Raw genomic sequence first — 24330 nt, forward strand, 5'->3', positions numbered from 1 at the left:
TAACTACCAGGCCCAGGGCGCGGTGCTGGGCTATCTGCCTGTGGATTCCATTTCTGCCTTTTAGTTTTTACTTCTTCTTTCTTTGGAGGCAGAAATTGGGTATAAGACAATATGATGGGTGGTCGTCTCCCTTAATAGTTAAATGATTTGGCAATAACAACAGGCCGAAATATAAAAGAGAAAAATTTAGGTTGGTGCAAAAGTAATTGCAGTCTTTGCAATTGAGAATAATGGCTAAAACCACAATTAGTTTTGTACCAAAATATGTATTTGGATATATATTCTTTAATTGATGTTAACTTACACATTAAGTTTTTAAAATATTAGAAAACCTACAAAATCTGGGTTGAAAATGAGTATTTGAACTTGAAGCATGGCAACCTTTCACCCATTTTGTTTTACCAAATTGTAAATAAATCATAACCTGGTACCATCACCTAGACAGAAATTTTGTGGAATATCTACACTATAAATAATGGAACCCCTGTAAAGTAGTAACTATTTCAAAGTTAGGATCTCCTGGCTTTGGCAAATTTTATTTTTGTGAAAATTAAAGTTGGGCATTGGCAACCCAATACCTTTTAGTGTTCCACTAGAACAAAATTAAATATTAGGCCAGTAATTTGACGCAGTGGTATCCAAACTTTTCCATTTCATGCCCTAAAAATTACACGCTCACAACCCCCATCATAGGCATATTCACTTATTTGTGTGTTCATTTTTACGTTGTAGGTATTACTAGACTAACACATGTGTTCATCATAAATGAATGTATAATATATATATTTTAAATGATAAAATATAAATAATGAGAAAGAATAAAGATGAAAATGATGTTTTATTTTATTTGTTAATGATTCAAAACAAATCTTTGCCCTCGATATAGAGAGTCCATGTGTTTGAATAGACTTTATTATTTTCAAAACTCCTCACTTAACACTTTGATACAGGAATCCAAAACTCTGATCTTAAGTTTGGATTTTCTTTTCCATATTTGGTTTTAATGGCTGTCACTGCTGGGGAAAAAAAAGATTCCTCACACAGATTTGAAGATTAAAATGGAAGGTGTGCATCCTTTGCCGAGGCTACTGCTTCTTTACACTCCTTTTATTCATTCCCATCTACCAGTTGTAAAGGTTTGACTTTCTGATGGATGCTTAATTTTTAAGTGCCTGCTAATTACAATGGCTTGCCACTTTCATTAACATGCCATACACTTAAGGCAAAGCTCACTGTTAGCTGTGAGAAAGTAAATACATATTTCAAACAGTCTTCTTCATAAAATTACTTTTTAAATGGATTCTCCTGCAATATCTGATTGTTTTCACCTCAGAATGTAGGAAAGGAGAAAACGTCAGCTCTCAACTCTGCCGTTCTCCTTTTGTTTGCCGTTGGCACAATTGCTAATGTGGTTCATCTCAATGTCTTTGCAGGGTTTAGTCCATTTGGTGAGGGTTTGTTTGGTTAAAATAGATAAGGTAGCCTGTAAATCCACTGAATCTGAGCATGTGTACACTGAATGTGTTGAAACGAGCTGAAAAGTCATCGTATAAGCAAGGGCACCACTGTCCAAGCCCTTGAACGTGTGGGACAGGCCAGGTTCCATGGCTAATGCCTGTAATCCTAATGCTTTGGGAGGCCGAGCCAGGAGGAACACTTTAGTCCAGGAGTTCAAGGCATTGAGCTATGATCAGGCCACTGCACTCCAGCCTGGGTAACAAAGTGAGACCTGGTCTCAAAAAAAAGGAGGGGGAAGGGGAAAGGTATGGTGCCCTCTTCTTTCCTCAGGTCTCAAGCCCTGTAAGTCACTAACAACCTTTTAACAAACTAATGTGGTGCCAGTGTCAATAGGTATGAGTAAAGCTAATTTCCCTTACAAGTGAAATTCTAGTACACTTTTCCCATAATCCAATAGATCATCTTTCCTTTTATCCTCTGAACATATGCATGCATCTTAAAAGACTACAGATTTAAAGTACTAGATTAGGCCAGGCACGGTGGCGCACACCTGTAATCCCAGCACTTTGGGAGGCCGAGGCGGGTGGATCACGAGATCAGGAGATTGAGACCATCCTGGCTAACACGGTGAAACCCCATCTCTACTGAAAAAAAAATACAAAAAATTAGCCGGGTGAGGTGGCGGGCGCCTGTAGTCCCAGCTACTCGGGAGGCTGAGGCAGGAGAATAGTGTGAACCCGGGATGGGGAGCTTGCAGTGAGCCGAGATCACGCCACTGCACTCCAACCTGGGCAATATAGCGAGACTCTGTCTCAAAAAAATAAATAAATAAAATAAAATAAAATAAAATAAAGTACTAGATTACGTTTTTCTTCCCAATTAAACAGATCATGAGTTCTTTTGGTGACTAGGGTGTTGTGGTATTTTGGAGGCAGGAAAGATACAGGAAGTTCCCATGCTATAAGCCTTGTCTCTTTGAACATATCTAAGCATATTAGATCTGTTAATTTTTGCTTCATATAGTTTGAAGGTATAATTATTGGGTGTATACATTTTTAGTATTGTTTCTCAAATACATTGATCTCTTTATTATGAAATGTTCTTTCTGTATTTTCTTGCCTTAAAGTAATGCTGTTCAATACAGTAGCCATTAGCCATGTGCTTATTTAAATTTAAATTAATTAAAGAAAAATATAAAAATTCAGCCCCGCCTTTGTGCTAGTCACATTTCAGATGCTCAATAGGGCTATTGGTTACCCTATGGGATAGCACAGAGAACATTTCCATCATTACAGAAAGTTCTATTGGGTCGGGCTGCCTTAAGGCTACTTCATCTAATATTAAAACAACTATATCAGGGGTTTTTTTGGTTGACAATTATATGGAGAATTAAATAAATCCTGAATCACAGATGAAGATTTTAACATATCCCTCTCTGTTACTAACAAAATAAGCAGGAAGGAAAAAAAAAGAAAATCACTAAGCACACAGAGGATTTGTTTAACACAATTAACCAACATAATATAATTCACATATTTAATGCATTACATTCAACAGTTATAGAATACAATACGCATTAAGTACGCAATGCGGACACATTGGAAGATACACCTGGCTGCCAAGTGTCCTGTAGGGAGGTGTTGATTGTAGAGACACACAGCAGGGGCTATATAATTCCATAATCAGGAAACCCAGCAAAACTGGTATCACACAAAGGAATTGCACCTATTGTATTAGTCCATTCTCACACATCTATAAAGAACTACCTGAGAGTGCGTAATTAATAAAGAAAAGAGGTTTAATTGGCTCTGCAGGCTGTACAAGTAGCATGGCTGGGGAAGCCTTGGGAAGCTTACAATCATGGCAGAAGGTGAAGGGGAAGCAGACACTTCTTACATGGCTGGAGCAGGAAGAAGAGAGTAAAGGGGGAGGTGCCACACACTTTTAAACAACCAGATCTCATGAGAAGTCACTCACTATTATGAGAACAGCAAGGGAGAAATCTGCCCCCATGATAAAATCACCTCCCAGCAGGCCCCTCCTCCAACACTGGGGATTACAATTCAACATGAGATTTGAGGGAGGACACAAATCCAAACCACATCACCTATGGTTTGGGTTTTGGTAGCACAACACTGGTACAACCTACTACTCAGGGATCCTCAAACTTTAATATGCATGCTAATCAACTTGAGGTGCTATTAAAATGCAGATTTTAATAGAGTAGGTCTAGGTGCACTTTGTAACAAGTACACTTTGTTACTGACTTTAAAACGAGCTCCCAGGTCATGCTAATGTTACTGGTCCGTGGACCACACTTTGAGTAGGAAGATTCTAACTCAAAAGCCCAAACTAGTAGCTTAAACACCAAATCATGACAGAAGCTGTTTCCCCTGGCTTGTATCATATTGATTAACACAGTAAAGAATTAGCTGCTGACATGTACAAAGTGTGAAGTTTCACATAAGCATAAGCACCTGAAGCGTCTCTTGAAGTCTGGGAAGATCCGGCCAGGGCAAGTCTGCTTCCATACATGGTCCATACAAAAGTCCACTGGAGCAGAGTAGAGGCCACTAGCTTTCGAGAGCCCATGATTTATCCTTCACCATAAGTCCCACCTCCACTACACTGACACCTTGCCAACCATCCATCTCACTTCTTTATTTGCCTTTCTAACCTTCTGAGACAAGGACTCTCAACCTAAGCTAAATATTGGAATCAGAGGAGCTTTGAGAAATACTGATGTTTTGGTCTCAGTCCCAAAGATCTTGATATGGTCATTTCAAGGGGTGGGAAAAGCCTGGGCATTTTAAAAGCTACCCAAGTGATTCTAATATGAAGCCAAGGTTGAAGACTTCTGTTTAAATCAATTTAGTGACACTAGCAAGATTCTCACACACCATCCTCAGACATTCTGATTCTGAAGCTCAGGATCACCACTTCCTAATATTTGCAGGATCTGAGACAAAAGGAAGCTCTCAATCTATAGCCTTTCACCTTGTCTTTCTACTTCCCACCCGTTCCTATACTTTCTTGCACCATGAAGGATCTTCTGTATATAGAATTAGACACACATCCAAGATCTGTCCTTACTCCCTTTCAAACACCCAGCCCTTGGTCACTCTTGAACTTAGACCTTTGCAAAATGACTGCAAGGTCTGCCATTAGAGGAAGAGGAAGAGGGCCTAAAAAGGGGTCTTGGGGCCAGTTGGGAAGGGAATTTTGGTATCTTGTTGGAGTGTTTTCTGACACCAATCTCTTCTCCAACATCGGCTGAATGTCGAACCATTCAATTCAATTTTGATGCTACCTGGATTTAGGGCAGACCCCACAGCTTAAGTCCCACAAGACTGCCCCCACTTCAGGTGCCAGTTGCAAGACTTGGACCACCCATACTTCTGACCAACCAGCTGTAAGTCAGAGGTTCCCACAACACTGTCCTCAGCTTCAATAATTTACTAGAACAGCTCACAGAACTCAGAAAATCCACTTTACTTACATTTAGATTTACAGTTTATCAAGAAGGATACAGATCAACAGCCAGATGAAGAGGTATATAGGGTATCGTAGTCTGCTCTGTGCTGCTATAACAAAATGCCTGAGACTGGCAATTTATACGAACAGAAATCTATTTTCTCACAGTTCTGGAGGTTTGAAAGTCCAAAATCAAGGTGCCAGCAGGTTCGGTTGTCTGGTAAGGGCTGCATCTTCCAGAGGGGAGGAACGCCATGTCCTCACATGATGGAAGACAGAAGAGCAAGAGAGACCAATGCTATCAAAAGCCTTTCTAAGGACCTTAATCACACTCATGAAAAAGGGCCCTCTTGACTTAATCACCTCTTGTTTGCCCCACCTCTTAATACCATCACATTGGCCATTAAGTTTCAACATTTTAACTCTAGAGGGAACACATTCAAATCATAGCACAGGACAAGGTCTGAAGAGTCCCAAGAACATGAGCTTATGATCCTATGGAGTTAGGGTGTGCTGCCCTCCTAGTTCATGGATGTATTCACCAACCTGGAAGCTTTACATCATTATTTAAGAGTTTTTGTAACTCAATCTTTAGCTCTCCCACCAGGTTAGTGAGGGAGGCTGAAAGTTCCAACCCTCCAGTCACTTGATCTGTCTGGTGATCACCCCTATCCTGAGGCTCTCCAGGGGCCCTATTCTAAATCTACTTATTAACATAAATTCAGATATGATTGAAAGGGGTTTACACAAGGCACTCCTTATCACTGTGAAGAACCCAAGCGTCTTAGGAGGTCTATGCCAGAAACCTGGGACAAAGACTAAATATATTTCTTATATCACATCTGGGTACCCCAGCATTAGGGAGGCCATGTCTCCATGTGCAGGAGTCATAGTCTTGTGTATTAAGCTACTCACCTCATGAGGAATGTGTGGATGAAGGAGGGCTGGGGGGCCATGAGGGCCCAAGGGATGGGCCTGTCTTGCCCACATCTGGAAGTCCGGGATGAGGACTGAGAGTCTCTTTGTAGCAGGTTCCCCTCAGTGATTCTGATGTCAGTTGTCCACAGGGTGCACTTAGAAAGACAAACTCTGCAGAAGGATCAGAGCTAAAGAGGAATAGCTTCCCCTCTTTTCTCTCTTCTGCCTAACATTTCTTAGTACTAGTCAGAGCTTGGGAGCCACACTTGGAATTTCAAAAGAGGAATTTTTCATGCTTTTCTAAATGGATTGCATTTTGGGGGCTTGGAAGCCAAACACTTAGAATCTGTAAACAGTTTGTCCTGGGAGAGAATGGCTGCAGGCTTTCAGAACAAGAGAGGGAAATTTAGGCTGACTGCACCCTCTGCTTCTCAAAGCTCTTTCTGCTAAAATGCTATAGTTATATGTGGTCGTAGAAATAAAAGAGAAGCCAAACACTCAAGTGGGCACTGCTTCCCATTTTTTGAATAATGAGAGATTATTCAAATCTTGATATTGAGTTCTTACTACCTACCCAAGCACTGAGCTGTCTTCTGTAATCATCCACAATATCTATGATGTCAGCTCCATCATTCTCATTTTATGTAAGGAAACTGAGATGCAGACTGGCCACTGGCTCAAGCTCATACAACTATTCACTGACAGAGTTAAGAACCAAGCAGGGCCGGGTGCGGTGGCTCACACCTGTAATCCCAGCACTTTGGGAGGCCGAGGCAGGCAGATCACCTGAGGTCAGGAGTTCGAGACTAGCCTGGCCAACATGGCAAAACCCCATCTCTACTAAAAACACAAAAATTAGTAGGGCATGATGGTGCGCGCCTGTAGTCCCAGCTATGTGGGAGGCTGAGGCTGGAGAATCGCTTGAATCTAGGAGGTGGAGGTTGCGTTGAGCCGAGATCATGCCACTGCACTCCAGCCTGGGTGACAGAACGAGACTCCATCTCAATAAAATAAAATAAAATAAAAAATTAAAAGAAAATATAAAAAAAGAACCAAGCAGGGCTGAGCGCGGTGGCTCATGCCTGTAATCCCAGCACTTTGGGAGGCCAAGGTGGGTGGATCACGAGGTCAAGAGATCGAGACCATCCTGGCCAACATGGTGAAACCTCATATCTACTAAAAATACAAAAATTAGCTGGGCATGGTGGTGCAGGCCTGTAGTCCCAGCTACTTGGGAGGCTGAGGCAGGAGAATTGCTTGAACCCAGGAGGCAGAGGTTGCAGTGAGCCGAGATCACGCCACTGCACTCCAGCCTGGCGACAGAGCAAGACTCCGTCTAAAAACAAAAAAAAGAACGAAGCAGCCTGGCCCTAGAACTCATATGCTCTAAACCACTACTCTAAACCAGCTCTTTAAAACACGTAAGTGTAAATGTGCACAGATTTCAATTTAGAGCTGTGTGACTCCCAGCAGATTTCTTTTTTCTTGAGCAAAGGAGATGCCACTGTGAATATTAATGTCTGTCATAGCCAGAGCAGACACTCTTCAGCTTTTGGGCAAACTAAAATGCTCAAAAATACCCACAGGCACAACATTTTCTAATCGTGCTTCCAGAGCCAGGCAGTGTGTTCATGCATGTAAGATGCTGTATAAATGTAGGTAGTAGCACCAATAGTGCTCATGAATTATGGATGAAGAGGAACATCCAGAGTCAAACATTCCTGAGAAAGCAGACCAGGCTCCCTTTGCTGGGTTAGGAAAAGATAAAAGGCTAAGCTTCCCAAGGCAGTTGACTGGTGATTTTTCATTCTAACATCTGAAAAAATAGGAATAAAGTTGCTATGGTTTGAATATATGTGTCCCTTCAAAATTCATGCTGAAATTTAATCCCTAGTAAAACAGTATTAAGTGAGGACTTTACGAGGTTTAGGTCATGAGGGCCTTACCTCCATGAATGGGGATAGTGCCCTTATAAAAGGGCTTGAGGGAGCCTGCTTTGCTCTTTTTGCCCTTCTGCCATGTGAGGACACAGCAAAAAGGTATCATCTTGGATGCAGGAGATGAGCCCTCACCAGACACCAAATCTTCTGGTGCCATGGTCTTGGAATTCCCAGCCTCCAGAACTGTGAGAAATAAATTTCTATTAATTATAAATTACCTGGTCTAAGATATTATGTTATAGCAGCAGGAATGAACCAAGACAGCAGCCTATTTCAGAAGCCTGTCTCTGATACTCCTATTCCAACCAAAATCTTTAAGCCAGAGATCGCAACCAGTAACCTGGCTGAATAATCCACAAACATGGTTTATTGTACTCACACATTGTTATAATGTTTTTTTCTTAGTGTTCTTTCATCTTCTTGTTGAACAGGATGCCAACTTTAAAAATAAGGAGATATCCTTTAAAAATGTTTCCTTGCTTTATTTGAAATGTTCAAAGACCTGGCTCACTGGGGCCATGTTCCAATGGACTTGGCAGCAATTAGCTGGATCTGAGGAGTGGAATCCCCGATTAGATGACCTTGTGTGCTCCCTTTAGCCACAGTCACCATCACTGTTTGTTACCTTATACTCACATACCACCACTGACTACCACCAGTGCTTTTCACTCTTTTTCTTTACCTCTCTTCCTCCTAAAGTCATTTGCATTTAATAACTGCTAATTTCCTGTTATTCAAGGTCCCTAGCAATTTATGATATATGTGTTTGCTTATATAAACTTGCTTCAACAGGCCACAGTAGCCTAGGAGGTAGTCATTGCTTGAAGATTTATACTGGGCTGCAAAATAACCCTGAGTGTCTACTCAACTTTCAGTTCGAAGTGCCTTATCCTGTATGGTAGTGGGTTACTTTTTGCATGCCAACTCCATCATATGGTAGCAGATGCCTGGGACGTTTTGTTGATAAGGATTCCAAGGCTATCTAGATGGCCTGGAAGTACCACTAAGATTGATTAGTGATGTCTGCCATAGTCACCCCAGCTGCTGCTATCCATCAGAAGTCATCAGCCCTGTGCTTCCATCTCCATTTCTTTTTTTGTTTTTTTGTTTTTTTTCATTTTTTTCATTTTTTTCATTCTGAGTGTCATCATTTAGGAGACTCACACAAAAGTAAGAGAATCTTTCTAGGGAAATGTTCTCTTTTCCTTGCTTGAACTGAAGTTGCAATTTAGAGGCAGTTACCCTTAACCCTGGCATTTTTTTCCCCCAGTACAAGTGTTCATAGAAGCACCACATGTAACAGGCAAAAGCTGGAAACAACCTAAATGTCCGTCAACAGTGGAATGGGTAAATGAAGTGTGGTATATTCACATACTTTATAGCAATTTTTAAAAACCCGACTACAGCTATCTACAACAACAAAAAAAGAAGCCAGATGCAAAGAACTATAGACTGTATGACTGTTTATATAAAGTTGCAAAACAGAAAAACTAATCTCTGTGTTGACTGACGTCAGAATAGCTGTTACTTCCGGATGGAGGTAGTACTGACTGGGTTGGAGCACGAGGGAAGTTTCTGGGGTGTTGATAATGTTCTGTATCTTGACACAAGTGGTAATTTCATAAATTCTGTAAAAATTTGTCAAGCTGCATACTTTTTATCTGGGCATTTAATTTTTTCCTGAGGCTATCTTATATGGACTAATAACCTACTTTATTTTATTTATATAACTAATTGTCATGAGCATACTATTGGATTTATTTCCTTATGTGCCCAAAGTTCCTTTGATAAATACTTTTTTTTAATTTTATGATAAGCCATTTTTCAGAAAATTCAATATGCACATGTTTTCATATCATCTGTAAATTCATGCATTCTGTGGAAGTTGTTTTTAGAGATGCTTCCACTTTCCAGGTGGTGACACTCACCTGACCTGCCTGACACTCATGTCCCCAATGGTCATGGGGGCTGCCACACTGTAAACTGACATAAGGTAACTTCTGACCACCACTCAGGGGCAGTAACAAAATCAGAGGTCACTTCATGACACCTGGAGCCAGCCAGGGGCTATTGGATGTGATCATTCTGGTATACTGTGCTTCTGTTACCTGTAGGATCTAGCATTGGTGAGGTAAGATGGTTGGTAAATATTATAAGAAAACAATAAACATTACAAACCGGGAAAGAGTTGAGAAAATCGGAGAGCAAACTATGCTTTTGGAGATTCGTGGGGGCCTCTGGCACTTTCCAATCTTAGGATGTAAAAGTGAGCCTTCTCACACTAAGCCAATTAATCCAAGAAGTGAGTGCCTCCTTATACACTGTGTGCCCCTTGTCTGTGACTGACCCTCTACTGATGTGGCTTCTGTGGACGAAGGAAAGGTTAGAAGAGCAGATTTCCCAGGACCACAGGCCCATCTTAAGGAGGCTGGGATATGGCTAGTGGGAGTTCTGCCTTCCTCCACTTCTTGGGACAGAGGCCCTGATGTCAGTCCTGGAATATCAGGAATAAGGTAACTCAGAGTAGTTTCTGTCATTAGACTCAGACTGGATTGGACAGAATTGGTTTTGCTCAACTCTGTCCTGGAGGATTGTTTTGTGGATGATGAAAAGGAACACTTTGTAACACAGCAATTTTCTTAGGTTCTTCAATTAGGAGTTAGAAAAATGATGGATCTTTCTTTTGGGAGACCAGCAAAAAGATATTGGCTAATGTCAGTAGGTACAATTTAGAAATGACACTTAGTAACCCCAGATGTGGCTGAAATGACAGAATAATTAGGAGGCAGAGATAAAACCTGGCAGCAGGAATGAACTGAGACAGCAGCCTATTTTGCAACTTTATATAAACAGTCATACAGTCTATAGTTCTTTGCATCTGGCTTCTTTTTTTGTTGTTGTAGATAGCTGTAGTCGGGTTTTTAAAAATTGCTATAAAGTATGTGAATACACCACACTTCATTTACCCATTCCACTGTTGATGGACATTTAGGTTGTTTCCAGCTTTTGCCTGTTACATGTGGTGCTTCTATGAACACTTGTACTGGGGGAAAAAAATGCCAGGGTTAAGGGTAACTGCCTCTAAATTGCAACTTCAGTTCAAGCAAGGAAAAGAGAACATTTCCCTAAAAAGATTCTCTTACTTTTGTGTGAGTCTCCTAAATGATGACACTCAGAATAAGACGCTTTCTTCTCCTTCCACAGTCCCCTGTGCTGAGGCATTTTATGTGATTGTGTGTGTAATCTTCAAAGCGTTATTCAACAAAGAAGCGCTGTTCTCCCAAGCTCTAACCATTTACTCGTAATGGGCATATAGTATTTCGAGTGCTGTACTTTACTATTTCACCACTAGAGGGCAAGAGGAGCCCCACAATGCTTGACATTGCCAGATCTGCAGTCAAAATGATTAATCATGAGGCAAAAACAAGAAGCCAGAGGGAAAAAAGGAAGAGCTCACAAAGGCAAAATAAGCATCCATAAACTTAAACTTTCCTGGGTAGGGAAGATCTGAAAAATGTCACCCATGAGCCACTTTCTAACACTCGTTCCATCTTTCTTTTTCCAGTGTGCAAAACTCAATTGCACAGTCCTCAGTTGCTGAAACTACCACCCAACAGGGTGGGACTAGATCAGGCAGACAGATCTCAGAGGGCATTTTTTTTTTTTTAGCACTGCCTAGAGCCTTGGTTATTAGGAAGGCGAGAATCTTGCAAAGCTCCCAGGCCTCAGGGGCTCTGAACAAGCAACAGAGAGTTCTGTGATTTCTTCTTCATTCTAAGTAATATTTCTTCCAGTAACACCATGGTGTTTACTAAAATCAAGGCACTAATGAGTAAGGCTACCAGCCCCAACACCTCTCCTTTTTCTCCTGTTCTCCCTGGGTCCAGGCCCTTCTACCTGCCACAAACTTAATCAAGATTACAGAATGGAGATGTGTTGTTTTTTGCAAGGGGAGGGGAGTAGGGAAATTAATTACGAAGCCAAGTTGCTGTTAAACTATTTATAATAAATTTCTACTGGAAAAGGACCTTTGGCTGACAATCGTTTTCTTCTGCCTCGGCATGACCAAATACAGTAAGAATTCAAAAGGAGAACTGAAAAGCGAGGAAGAGCCCACAGCTGGAGCAGTCTGTTTTCACGTCTCCACGCTGGCGAACGACAAACTCGGCAAGGAGCCTCCTGTGTATTTCCTGTCCTCGTTATCTCAGTTCTTGCTCTGAAGGGCTAAGAAGCCTTCACCGTTAGCCAAGACTCCTTCGTGCTTCAGCTTAATTTTCCTTGCATAATTTTAAATACAGATCATGTCTACAGTACAGCAATTAATGGATAGCCTAAAGACTTATTATTTCAAACTAATTGATATGTAGGAAAAGTTTAAATAACATAACGGAGAGGGGAAATTTTAAACGATGTATGCACAATGAATTTAAAATTTCTCTCTGTTGCAGATGGTAGCAAAAACATATGATTAATAGGGGGATGTGATCAAAATGTAGAACTAACTTGGAAATCTTTCTCTTTTTGATATTCTTGAGCATATGATTGGAAGGAAGAAAGATTCAGACATTTCAGAAATGGGGTAAGGGGTGCAGGGGAGAGCAGATTCTTCCCCCCAACTCACCCGCACCAATTCTAGGGAGTTATCTCACAAGATAAAAGAACACCTGAGTATATTTTGAGTTGTGCTGTTAGGTAAGAAATAAGAAATGGGAGGAGAATGCCATTATTTCCGTTCTAACTCTTTGGCCAAATCCCCCTCTTGAGATAAACTTGAGAGAGAAGTCTACAAAGACCAAGTTCACCCAGCTGCAGCAGAACCTGTTCCAAGTCACCAGCACTCCCAGACCCAGGATTCCCTCCAAATTCTAAGAAATGTGCTGTGATTAATCACCTCACTGACACACAAAAAAACAAAAATCTTTCTAATTTCCCCATTCACATTCCAGCAAGTTTAATAGGAAAGTTTAGAAAACTCATCTGAAGAAAGAATACTCTTCAAATGGGAGAGAGCAGGAACATTTTGTTCTAAGAAGGGATTGAGACCTAATGATGCCAGACAACATTTTAAATATCAGAACACAGCATTTGTAAGAAAATAGAATTTGCTTCAACCATAAACCATAAGGGGGGAAAACTACCTTTAAAATGTATTTTCTTCATATCAAATTCATGTCGTAAGAATATCTGAATGACTTCTGGCCAAGTCACTTAAATTTTGTGGTCTTCAGTCTTTTTGGTCTTCTCAAATGTAAAATTTGCCACAGACTGGTTGTTTTTTAGAACCCTTTCTTCCCTTCTGTTCTCCTACTTTATTTAGGTAGCTCTACACACAGATTTTGAAAATTGGATGAACAACCTCCTTCTCATTGGTCCATGCAAGACCATATTACTGTATTTATAATATAATACACACCCATATACACCACAAAAACTACAATACTGGTTTCTCCCCCCTCTGGTACCCTGGCCTTTCATTCTCCACCCTCTGCCCTTCAAGGTAACAATGAATCTGAAACGTGTGCATGTATATATTCCTGTTCTTTTATATTTACATGGTTATAGATATACATGTGCATATATATCATGCATATGTATTCCTATAACACTTTATTTTTTATCTTATTTGTTTTAACTTCATAAAAATGGTATCATATGGAGTATCATATTGAAATATGATAATGTAAGTTAAAGGACCATACTGAACCTATACTGTATAAAATTTGGGGGAGCCTACAATTTTTCACTTAAAAATATGTTGCTTACTTTGGGAGGCTGAGGCTGGTGAATCACTTGAGGCCAGGAGTTCGAGACCAGCCTGGCCAACATGATAAAACCCTGTCTATACTAAAAATACAAAAATTAGCTGGGTGTGGGGGCACACGCCTGTAGTTCCCAGCTACTGGGGAGGCTGAGGCATGAGAATTGCTTCAGCCAGGGAGGTGGAGTTTACAGTGAGCCGAGATCACACCACTGCACTCCAGCCTGGGCAACAGAGCAAGACTATGTCTCAAAAAAATAAATAAATAAAAAGAGCCAGACACAATAAAGTATATACATTATTATTCAGTGTATATGAAGAGTTAGAAAATATGCTATCTTGGGTAGGGGACAGGATGGCTAGTGATTGGAAGGTGGCAGGTAGAGGTCTTATGGAGTGCTGGTATTGATCTGAGTGCTAGTTAAATGGGTGTGTTCACTTTGTGGAAGAAAATCCTAAGTCCATGAATTTGTTGTTATCAGTTAGCTATTGCTGTATAACAAATTCCACCACAAAACTCAGTGGCCTAAAACAATAAGCATTTATTATTATCCACAAGCTGGTGAGCTGGGAAGTTCTTCTGGTCTTAGTTGTTCTCACTTATGTGTCTGGAGTCAACTGAGCATGAGGTGGACAGCTCTGCTGGTGATACTGGTTGGACCCGCTTTCATGTTTGAGGGTCACTTGGATGTAGGTTGGTCTAATATGGCCTCTGCTAGAACGACCGGATCTCTCCACTTAGTCTCTAATCTGTGAACAGGCACGCCTAGGCTTGTTCACTTGCTGGTGGCAGGGTTTCAATAGCAAGAGTAGAGGCACATGTGGCCCTTTGAGAACAACTCAGCACTGCAACAGTATCACTTTTGTCATATCCTATTGACAAAACAAGTCACAAAAGAGGAGTGAAGAATGGTGGGTTTTTGAAAACTCAATCTACCACACTTCTCTTATATGAACTTCTCTCTGTGTACTAATGAAAAAAATTTAAATAAAGTATATCTATGTATAAGGTATCTATATTGTTAAATGTTGCTATAGTTTATTTTGACTTATTCTATTCCATGAATGTAATGCACTTATCCATTCTACTGTCAGTTTGCATTTAGTGATGTCCAGTTGATTGCTGTTTTAAGCAGATCTGCTGTGAACATGCCATCTCATATCTCCTAGTATGCAAACTCTGTACCAGAAGTTCTCTTGGTTGTATACCAAACTGTGGAATTACTGGGCCATAGGGAATATGAATCTTCCATTTTACATGATGATGCTAAATTGTCTTCTGAAGTAACTATACCACTTTACACTTTCTTCAGCAATATATGAAAGACTGTATTACCCTGACACTTGCCAATAGTTGATATTAACGTCAGACTTCCTAATATTTCCTACTAAGATGAGTATGAAATGATACCTCAATGTGGTCTAGATCTGCCTTTTTCTGATCAGTGAAGAAACTGACCATCCCTTCTATTTAGTTTGTTTTTGTTTTGCCTTTAGCCACATGTTCCTTCTTAAGCAAAATGCCTCTTTGTATCTTTTGGTAATTTTTTTCAATTGAGTGATTGGTCTTCTCATTACTTCATAACAATTCTTTATATATTCTCAATACTATTCTTTTGTCAGATGTGTTTGTTGTGAAAATATTTGCCCAGTTTATCACTTGCTTCTCACTTTATTGAGGGTGTTATTTGAATAAGTTTCATAATTTTAAGTATTTGAATTAAATTTTTATTTAATTTTTATTGTTAGCTTTACTTGAGGCCTATTTAGCCAATCCTTAACTACCCCAGGATCTGAAATAGATTAAAGGTTTAGCAGTCAAAACATAAACTACAATACTGTTTCATTTGCACACACACACACACACACACCACGGCCTGCTCTTGTTACAAGCAGTTTTGGTAATGCGGCTCCTGTGTTCATTATGAAATATTTAGGTATGGACTTGTCCTCAGTAATAGCATCTAAATATCACAAACTCAGGAAATCTAAATTGTTCTGACAAGTTACAAGAATAATTTCAAAGAACATTTTCTTTTGGCACTAGACCCTGATGTTGTGTAGTAATGGAAATGTTTAAATTCCAATGATAGGACAGGGATGGCCCTGGCTAGAATAACACAAAAATCATTCAAATCTAAATGGCATAAGGCTGCAGCAGTCCAAGTGAGATCCCTCGGGGAGTCTTGGACCTTTTCCAAGATGTAGGCTCTCTTCAGTGTGAGTGTGCAGAGATTGTATGATTCCACTGGGGTCACTTCCACTGATGGGTTCAATGGACTACAGCACTGACCTTCACATGGCTTGTTTTCATAGCTTCGAGTCCTAAAGGGAGATAGGGTCATAGGAATATTTCAACAGTGTAAACAGCTCACAAGTCTTCCTTGCTCACTTACTTAGAGGTGACCAGATGAACTGAACATACCCTAATGCTAGGCTCTTAAAATAGGATCTTGTTTTAAAAAGGGGTTCAGTAGACAAAGAAGGCCATTCCCTTTTTCCCAACTCTTGTTCTTAGGGTAGTGTTCTCAAACTCTGGCAATTTGAGTGTGCAAAAAAAAAAAAAAAATTAGAGTAGTGGAAGTGGGACAAATAGTTCCTCTTTAGCCTCCTGACATACCTCTTGTTTGGAGGGATAAGATAATCTCTCAGATTGCCACCTGGGCAAGGAAACTGGGCAACACACTTCCAACTCAGAAGCCCTGAGGTTGGTGGCCTGCTACCTCTTTGCTGGTCCCTCTTCCTCAAGGTTTCCGCTTTGGAAGTAGGGACTGATTCTTAATTGGTTCATCTACTTCTAAGGCCAGCACTTAGGAAGAGTTAGCTTGTTCTTGATTGGCTCAAGAACTTTAATTAATAAAGAAGCACTGAATCCAGAATATTTATAAATAACATCTGCTCACAAATAGAACATTGTTCCAAATAGTTCAGCCTAAACACTTTCAGCTTCACATCCACATTAAGAAAATCATAACAATTACTTTTAAACTCGTGTTTCCAAATATGTGATGTGTATGTGGATTACCTGTGGATCTTGTTAATATGCAAATTCTGATTCAGTAGATCTGGAGTGGGCCTGAAGTGATACTACTGGTCCTAGGACCACACTTTGAGTAGCAAGGCTTTCTAAAGTTCTGCTCTCCCGCACAGCTGAATTGAATCTTTTCCTTCTAGAGATGGCATCATGGTTAGCTTTTGAAAACCTTTTGGATTTTTTTTTTTACTTCAGTCTTCTAGTACTTCAAGAAAGCTGGCTATTTTTTCAATCTTTCTGGATGTTTTAAGGATCTCCTTCTAATTCTGAAATGTTGCTCAGGTATTTCTTGTTGAAGTCTTTTCCACAGGGTAGACTCTAGCTTGGGGTCTATTGGAGCAAGTTAAATGTCTTCAAAGGTGATGGGTTATTCAACTGAATAAATGTTTTCTAGAATGTGGTGAAACCTGGAAAATACAGTGGGAGTAGGAGAGGGAAGAAAAAAAAAGACAGAATATACTTTTCTCCACTCTACCTACCATGATAATACATATTAATCTTGCCTTTATTCTTTCTTTATTGTATATAAAAGCTTCCACTAACTTTCCATTCTAGGGAGTCATTGAGAGAATATAAATATGTGGGCTTTTTGTTAAAGCCTGGTAGGAGAAGAGATTATTATACGTAATTGGAGACTGTGGAGTCAGAATAACTGAGTTTGAATTCTGACTTCATCATTTACCAGCTGTGTTGCTTAACCATAAAATGCTCATAATATTTACTCCAGCGAATAATGGGAGAATTCACAGAGGTAATCCTTGCAGATACTCCCTGCTAATCATTTAACCTAGTGCCAGGATATAGTAAATGCTCAATAAATATTTATAGTAGTAGTCATTGTTATTTGATAACTGTTACAGAATAGCTCCCAAGGGCCTACTGAAGAAAAGCTTTGTGCTTAAGACACGGGCAATAAGTTCATTTCCATGTGGTGTAACTTGAAGCTTTGGTTTTATAGATTAACTCAGCGACAAGTCCTACCACAGTGATTCACAGTTCCTGAATTCAAAACACTGTGCATATCACTGATTTGGCATTTCACCTTATATGACTAGCTCATGTTATTATTTAACTTTGCCTTGGCTCACTAATTATATTTTCAGTTTCTAACCTTTAAGAGGTAACGGTTTTATACTATTCAAGACTCCCCAAACCAAATACCACAGAGCCATTTGTTTACATTAGTAGGTCTCCAATAAATATTCATTAGTTATTTCACTGATTAATTAAAGTAATCCATTCATCTCCACAGGGACTCAGGCTGGCTGAATCAGGAGAGACATCTTCAGATCTATTCCTCTTTGAGAAATTAGTATAATGTCAGTGCATTCTCATGTGTTTCTTGAATTATGAGCTCCCTGATGTCTAAAGAAGACTCACAGGGAAGAGTTCATATACTGATAGAACAATCATTAATTAGTTTTCAAACTAGTTTTGATTTGAAACTAAGTAATTTCAATCAGTTTTTTGACTTTCAACTCAGTGTTGTGACATCATGGTGGACACAACTTTCTTAGAGGAATCAGTACCATCATCATGTCCATGTTTGATTTGATAGACAAATATTGCAATTTTATTCTGTTGGACATTTTCCAAAGAAGTTGGTTACTGATTTATTAAATAAATATACACATTTTAGGGTAGTGGAAGAAGAAGGTGAATAGAAATTAATGGGTGAGAAAAGGTGAGGGAAAACCAAATCACCAGTTTTCTTTCTGATTATATTTTAATCTAAAAGGCTATGTTTTTAATCAGGTTATATGTCTTGATAAGTGGCGTTTCTACTTAAAAAATGTTGGTTGTATTTGTATCCCAAGTAGGAAATGCAAACATACTTGTATAAAGCAAACAAGTTTAACTTGTGTGTTTGTATTAATGATATGTGATCAAGGCACAGGAAATGTTAGTAAAGAATCATACACTTATTATGTTTGTTTGGGACAGAACAAAGGATAAGTCATTAGTTGGTGAGTTCAGTCATTTTCTTTGAGATAAAACATTTGGTTAAAAGGCAGGCTAGCCCAGGCATCATGGCTCATGCCTGTAATCCCAGCACTTTGAGAGGCTCACGCCTGTAATCCCAGCACTTTGGAAGGCCAAGGCGGGCGGATCACGAGGTCAAGAGATTGAGACCATCTTGGCCAACAGGGTGAAACCCCGTCTCTACTAAAAATACAAAAATTAGCTGGGCGTGGTGGCGCGCACCTGTAGTCCCAGCTACTCGGGCAGCTGAGGCAGGAGAATCGCTTGAACCCGGGAGGCGGAGCTTGCAGTGAGGTGAGATTGTGCCACTGCACTCCAGCCTGGTGACAGAGTGAGACTCCACCTCAAAAAAAAAAAAAAAAGAGATCAACTTGAGCAATGTAGCAAAACCCCATCTTTATAAAAATCTAGAACTTAAATAAAATTAAAAAGGCAGGCTGATGGAAACAATTTAATTAACTTGATTTACTGGGAAACATTGATTTATTGGAAAAACAATGAAAATGTACATTGATTTATTGGAACTTGATTAACTTGACTTATTGGAAAACATTGAAAACATACATTGGGACAACTGGATATTAGATATTTATTTTAATGCAGAAGACTTTTCTTTAAAATTGTATTTCCTTTAAAAATAGACTGGCATTATGTTATTATTTAATTATTATTTTAATGCAAAAGCTATTTTCTTAAGGATACTATTTATATTTCTGCTACTGAATACAGCACAGTAATATATTTCCTCTTGTAGAATACATTTAGTCTTGTTTTGATGGGATAAACTGCTTTTGAATATACTCATTATGTCATGCATGATTTATTTATTTAAATTTCAGCATAATTTTTCTTGACAACCTGTTCTTTCACTTGAAATGTTATGTAACAAAAACACCAGGACCAACTGGCATTTTAGTTTATCCGTCTATTCCATATGCTGCTGGATGAAGCGGAAAATGAATGTGTATCATCACTATGCTGGGCACATTTTATTCGCAGCCTGTCTTTTCTCCTGTACATCAATTTCTCTTCTCCATTTGGAAATAGCTTCATAGCAGGTTAGGTCTATAGACCTTAACCTGAGTGATCACATATAATGTAACAGGAATCTAATTGGCTATGGTTAGAGTCAGGGACCAAAATATATTCAAACTTACTTGGATTGCTGCTTGAATATAATCACTTCAAGTCCAGGTAGAACTATTTAGACTCAGAAAGAAATGGATTTTTTAAAATCTAAACATAGTTACTGGGTAATTTATGATAGATCTCCAGCCCAAACATTTCATAAACAAGTCAAATAAGGTCAGCATGCATCAGGGACTAGGGCACATTAATCCAAAACTACAAGAAAACCCTGCAATGTGTCCACTCAATATATGCCAGCCAATAAATTCAAACTAAGGACTAGGCTAAGGTCTTCATTTGGGTTCCCCCAGAAACAAATCCTGAGATGAGGATTTGAGTATAATAGTGTTTCTGAGCAGTGGTCCCAGGAAACCAGCAGGGAAGTAGAGAAGTGAAGCAGGAAAGGGAGGGTAGCAATTAAAAGGTGTGGCTTTTCTCAGACAAGTTACAAATGTGGGCAACTGGTGATCAATCCCAGCATGGAATTCTGGGAAACCATGTAGACTATGCACCTTAGAGTTATTTCTTGCAAAGGGCGAGGGAGCTGGAGTCTATATACACCAACTGAGCAGGCAGTTTCAGCCATTTTTGCACCCTGCAAGAGAAAGCAAGCTGTTGGAATTAGGACAGTCTGCATGACAATGGTTAGGCCAAAGAGCTATAAACTGGGCACGAACAATCATTAGCTTCAAATTGGATGAGAAGTTGGCCAAGATTATAATGCTAGAGTCTCCATAATTCAAATTTCAGTGGCATTAAACCCACACCTGCATCTGACAATAATCAAGTATGTTTGGGTTTAGAAAATATTTTCCAAACTGACACTACTTTTTTGGCAAGACTTAGCCATTAAATACATGAATGATCCTCAACAATTCATGTAAATGAGAATCACCTGCAAGGCTTCTTCAAGCTCTAAATCAATAGTTCTCACACTTTGGGATTCATCAGAATCAGGTAGGAGACAATAAAACACAGATGACTGGGCTCCCACCCCCAAAGCTTCCGACTTAGTAAGTTTGGGGTGAGCCTGAGAACATGTGTTTCTAACAAGATCCCAGATGAAGCTGATGCTGCTGTTCGGGAGACCTCAATTTGGGAGCTTCTGCTCTGTATAACCTCACACACTGTACTTGCTCCTGCCCTAATCAGTTTTGTATTTTACCATTATAACCAAAAGAAGTACATTATATTCTTCAGATAAAGAAAATGTTAAGAGGCCTTGATTTTCAATCTACTTCTAACTGGAAGAGTTAAGCAAAGGAAGTTTTTTCTACCTCTGAAGAAGGCAAACCACACAAAGTTGGAATCTTCTATCCAGAGTTGAAAACCCTATTATACTTATAATCATTTTTTATTAACACATACTGAAAGATGGTCATTCATAGCAAGAACATAGGTAAAGATTAAGTTGGTAGGGTTTCTGAGTGGCATTTTACATAGCACTATGAAAAATTATGCACATGATTATCTTTTCTTATTCATCACTGATGTATCAAGAGATATCTTCAATTTTCAGAATGTTTTATTCTTCTTGGCATACAATTAGACAAAATATTTCAGTTTTCAAAAAACAATTCAGAGTTCTTATTATTTTTCCTCTTTTAGTTATTTTAAAATTTGATTTGAAGTGCTGCAAAGAGAAAGGGGGAAATGATGTGGTAGGCCTTTGATGAAGTTAAGTGGCAGTCGCCTGGACAAATGTGCAAAAAGGCTGGCATTCAGTAATATCCAGTTCTTCTGGTCTTAGATAATTTCTATTCTGTGATGCCAAGGAGAGGTAGTCACTCCCTCCTTTGTGTTACGTTTGTATGTTGCATATAATTTTCCCATGTATATTGCAGTATACCATGTATGTTGCATATAATTTTACATATCTCAGCATAGCACCTTATTATTTTATGTTTCACATTCTCCTACTAGTCTTGGGACTTCCTGAAGCCAGGGCTGTGTCTCACTCATGTCTCTGCCTAGCACCTGTCACAGTGCTAGGTTTGCAGAAGTACACTTGATAAATTTTTGGATACATGAATGAATAAATCAATGAATGTGTGAGGGAGAGGAGGCCACAAAAAGCGAGTAGATGTAAATAGAGAATGAGCCATGAATCAGTGGTATTGGCCATTCAATTCAGTATTCCAAGTATTGCAGTATGTTCCCATGATTTGGAATTAGGATGGCTCTCTGGCTGACATGTCAACCAAGAACCAGAACAGGCTTGTTAGAACGAGAACCTAGAAGATTTTTCCTGTCACCGGTAAGATTAGTTGTAGTTTTCTCTAAAGCCATTTACCCCTGTGTAAGTAAGGATGCCTATGATGCATCAGAACGGCTTTTAATCTCCTAGGTTGAGTGATCTGAAGAAACCCCCAAGTTTTGGGAAGCAGCGCCAGAATTATACATGTCAGGATATGGTTATCTGATGGGAAGATGGAAGGAGAAAGTAAGATTTAGCAGACCAGCTCTGCCTTGTGAATCTAAGCAGAAGAAAAATGAATAGTGTTTTAAAACTAATTTGCAATTGTACTGAATTGAAGTCACCGGTTCCTGTCCTTATAAGAGTAACTTCACTGCGGCCATAGATTCTGTATATACCTTAATCCAGTGATAACAATGGAAGAAAAGGGAGTTTTTTTTCATCCTTGCACTTTCCTTGTAGAGGAGAAAGAGATAAACATTGATGGAAAGTAAAAGTGCCCCTGGGCTTTATAACACTAGCTCTTTCTTTCTCATAGTTATAAGGTAGTTATAAAGTACTCAAGATTTATAGTTAGGATTATTCTCTAATTCTACTTTAACTTCAGAATAACCAAAAAGGCCCCCAGAAATTTAAGAGGCCATCCTTATGGCATAAACATTGGCTAATAAAGATTAATCATAAATAAGAGAAACACTCATATCTGCATGTATATTCATCATTCCCCTGACCTCAAAATAAGTCATGCAACACAAAATATGTATGTGAGAATGTATTGGTTAGCATAATACTAGCTGCTGTGACAAACAGTACCAAAATATCAATGGCTTCATACAATAGAATTTTATTTCTTTTTTGTACAATAGTCCAACATAAGTGTTTCCAGTTGATGAACAGTTTATCTCATCATGGCAATTCAGAGAACCAGGTTCCTTTCATAATGTGGCTCCATCATCCCCTAGGATCTTGCTGGAAAAGGGAAAGAAATAGTAGAGATTCCCCATATGTCCCCAAAAAGCCCTGCCCTAACTTTTCATTGGCAAGAATTTTTCAAATGGCTATGCCTGGATTAAAAAGTGGTAGGGAGGACTTGTAAACATTGTCCTTGGATTTGGCAGCTGCACCCAGGCACAGCAGACACCGTGGACAGGTGCCTGCAAATTTTGAGGATACCGACTTATTTTCTGCAATGTAGACCAAAATACTGGAATCCAAACCTGCTAAATGTAGAATTATTCTAAATTGACTGCTACTCACAAAGACCCTAAAGATAAAATCAGTAAAGTGACGACTTTGTATTCCAAGTCATCTCTGTAGACCTCTTCGAGAAATGGATCTATTAACAAAAGGATCTGGGCTAGAAGACTTACAAAAGAGGATTTCTATAAAAACAACTTGCTATTCAATTTATCTGACTTTTCATTCCAAACCCGATGTGTGTAGCACAGTTACATCACCACACTTACGTGACGAATAAGGAAATGGGAAAAGAGGGAGATGTCCAATATTCTCTAGCAGATGCCTTTTATTCAAGAATAGGATCAAAAATTTACCTGGGGGTAAGGAAAGTGCCTTCCTCTTCCCAGTGACAGTTGCCTTGTTAAAGACTTTAGACACCAGCGCAATGTGGTTAAGTCTCCACTAGTGCAACAAAGAAAAGGATAGAGGCCAGTCCCTGAATAGGGAGGCCCCAGCAGACTTTCGGATGGTGAACTATCAAGTCCAAAGACAGACAGATGGAATACATTACCCAAATACTCCGGAAGTTGCAAATCGACCTGCATGGTGTTTTGTAAATTTCTAATTTAAGGCAACACTGACAAATTAGAAGGTTTAACACAAAATCCAGATTTCTGGATTCTTTTGAAAAATCAGAAGAATAATCTAGTGAGTAGAACTAGTTAGTAGAACTAGTTAGTAGTAATCTAGTTAGAAGAACGGGTGTCTGCTGTCTGTAACCACCCAGCTCCTGTCACTCGTTTGCCTTTTGATCTGGCCCTGCCTCAGTTTGCTCTCCCTGAGAAATCCCATCATTGTTTTCAGCTTCACCTTGCGGGGAGAATTCAAGCACAACGAGCAGGCTTCTCAAAATGCCTGTGAGGCCAAGAAACAAATGTCTAGTTTCCTTTCAGATAAAATTGTAAATACTCACCCAAAAACCACAGCAATTTAAGCAGGAGACATAAACATCATATTTAGAAGGCGGGACTATGTAATTAGGACATACTCCCTTAAGCATCAAAATCAATTATCCTGATAAAACCCTAGGACGGCTAACCACTCTTGAAATATACATTTATAAAAAGAAAAAGAAAAACCAAAACTAATTTTAGGTGATCGGGAGAAGGATGTTCTCCAGGGACATAGCTGAGTTCATTCTAGGACATTTGATTCAGCCTGTCCCTTGTTTTGTAAATGCCATGCACAGGCTTTGAGTCGA

At 39.4% G+C, this 24330-nt stretch overlaps 1 protein-coding gene across 5 annotated transcripts in view; it reads left to right on the top strand.

Annotated features, from left to right (window-relative positions):
• The window catches only part of PLCB1 (phospholipase C beta 1), a 751601-nt gene that overhangs the window by 709556 nt on the left and 17715 nt on the right, over window positions 1-24330 (top strand). Inside the window, exon 33 of one of the 5 annotated variants that reach the window (XM_063601095.1) lies at window positions 11866-18763. The exons of the other annotated variants lie outside the window; for them this stretch is intronic. The gene's annotated coding sequence lies outside the window, so the exon portion shown is untranslated. Of the gene's footprint in view, window positions 1-11865; window positions 18764-24330 lie in introns of those variants that run through there. 5 annotated transcript variants of the gene reach the window in all.

This window comes from Pan paniscus, chromosome 21, assembly GCF_029289425.2.
Source record: "Pan paniscus chromosome 21, NHGRI_mPanPan1-v2.0_pri, whole genome shotgun sequence".
NCBI classification, from domain to species: Eukaryota; Metazoa; Chordata; class Mammalia; order Primates; family Hominidae; genus Pan; species Pan paniscus.